This window comes from Thermobia domestica, chromosome 13 (genome assembly GCF_964235325.1).
Source record: "Thermobia domestica chromosome 13, izTheDome1.hap1.1, whole genome shotgun sequence".
Taxonomy (NCBI): Eukaryota; Metazoa; Arthropoda; class Insecta; order Zygentoma; family Lepismatidae; genus Thermobia; species Thermobia domestica.
This window is the reverse complement of record NC_137466.1, coordinates 201024774-201027111: the sequence shown is the minus strand read 5'-3', so window position 1 is coordinate 201027111 and position 2338 is coordinate 201024774. Positions and strand designations below refer to the sequence as shown.

The following is a 2338-nucleotide window of genomic DNA, read 5'->3' as shown; positions in this document are numbered from 1 at the left end:
CCGTAGTTTACAGGTTAAAGAATTTACCTCCGTAGTTTAAAGGTTGAAGAATTTACTCCGTAGTTTAAAGGTTAAAGAATTTACCTCCGTAGTTTAGAGGTTAAAAAATTTACCTCCGTAGTTTAAAGGTTAAAGAATTTACCTCCGTAGTTTAAAAGTTAAAGAATTTACCTCCGTAGTTTAAAGGTTAATGAATTTACCTCCGTAGTTTAAAGGTTAATCTATAGTGATGGAGTTGTTCCAGATATTTGCGAATAACCGAATAAATATCGGTTCCATAACTTTAAATATAAATTTAAATATCAGTTAATGAATAAGTTTTTTTAAAAGATTTCATTAACAATTTCTTCCATTTTGAGAATATTTCAGAATTAAATGAAGTATTTATGACCTTTTTTATTTTTTTACTAAACAAAAATTTGACAACAGATTATCAATGAAACAGAGACAAGGTCAGTTTCATAGAACAGCCTACTGACTAAATATGTCATTGCGAATGTTACATAATTCATATCACATTAATAACTCTAATACTTGATGAAATGCAGAGTATTTCACACCTCAAAACGCCCAGGAAATCTAATATGGCATGTAATGTATGCTAGATTCTCAATGCATTTTCAGTCAAGCAGTGAGAGGAAGGAACTAAAAATGCATTTATATATCATGATCTAGGTACAAATCAAATCACCTAAGTACATCAGCGACAAAAGTTCTTTCCGTTTGGTAAAACTTATTAATTATCAATTAAATTGGTTAATAACGGTGGTATGGCTGGAATATACAGCAAATTACACTCTTTTTAATTTACTGAAAGCTGTACGCAAATTGCCCTTCCATTCTGAAGGTTAAGGTATTGTGAGTGTATATATATTGTGAGTGTATATATATTTTGTGAAAACACGTTAATGAGCAATAGAAAATACAACTGTTTATCGATCCGTATTGGCTTGGGTTAACAGCTTGAAAAAGAAATCTTTACGTTTAATGTCCAACGATTATGGCTGTTACGTTGAGGAAGACTATGATTGAAACAAGTGAATTATAATGGATGATTTGGTGGAATGAGAAAGTGGGAGTGTTCCGACAAAACCCACGAGCACGATGTTGTCCGTCTCAAGCTTACTTGCGTTGGGAACGAACCAGGCAACCCACCCATCAGATAGTTCAGTAGGCGGGGTCTCAGTTTCGATTCCCGGTGGGAGAGCCTTTGAACCTTTAGTTTACTGGTCAAACGCCTTGACCTCTGAACCACGATCACTACGCTGTAAATGATTCGTCTTTAGTCTGGTTACGTTAGGTTTCTTTGCCCCCCCTTTCCAAAGTTATATGTTATTTTACTTCGTTTCAAAACAAGTCTTTCGTAATTCTTTTATGATGATATAAGTTATTAATCATCTGCAAAGTTTATATTAATAACATGAGTTGTTCTTAAACCTTTGGTTCACAAGTTTGTTTCTTCTCCACACGAAACTACAGATATGACAGATTTAATTCTCATACTCTGCATTTGTTTGAAAGCAATCGCCATTTTTCTGGTCAAAGACTTATGTCCACCACGATACAATGTAGTTTAATTTGATAATACTTTTATCATATAAAATAATTATATTTACCTTCAACAGAATTTACAACTAAAAATAGTGACTTAATTTTAAGGGTTCATCCAAACAGCTCTCCCTCCCTGAGAAAAGAAAAAAAAACATTTAATGTTCCTAAGCTATTTGCTATAACGAGAAGGAGAGAGACTTTTGGTATAAATAGAATACATTTTTGAATTTTATTTTTTTCTCTTTTTTAAAATTTCTTTTTATGAGATATGTATAATACCATAGGCATATAAATATTAATAGCAAGCAATATACATTAGTCTTCTATAAGGACATAAAACGTATCGTATTTATGCAAAGAAAATATGTAATGGTTTCAAAAGATAACTTTGGAGATGCTGGGTATCGATCCCAGTACCTCTCGCATGCTAAGCGAGCGCTCTACCATCTGAGCTACATCCCCTAGTGAAGAACTGTCCATATATTCCATTTACTATCGGAATATTATGGCATCAATGTAGTTATGTAAATTGGTCCAAAGAACCACGCCCTTCTATTCTTAGGCGAAAGTGTTTCATTCATTTAACTGACCTCAAACAAGTTACCGCGACATCTGGTAGCGATGGTTTACGTTGCATTCATTCATACGTTGGAACTTTTTCTTTTTCCTTTTTTTTTAAAGTAGTGCCTAGGTATACAAGGCGTAAAATCATATGGCGATAAGGATAACTTCGTTGAAAAACATTATCATTTATTTTTTCTCGATTTATAAGAGGAAAATTATATAC

At 32.9% G+C, this 2338-nt stretch overlaps 1 non-coding gene across 1 annotated transcript; it reads right to left on the bottom strand.

The window, feature by feature from the left end:
- Positions 1-1940: 1940 nt before the first annotated feature.
- Positions 1941-2013, bottom strand: TRNAA-AGC (transfer RNA alanine (anticodon AGC)). Its single transcript has one exon. It is a non-coding gene; the product is annotated as a tRNA-Ala (tRNA).
- Positions 2014-2338: the final 325 nt, after the last annotated feature.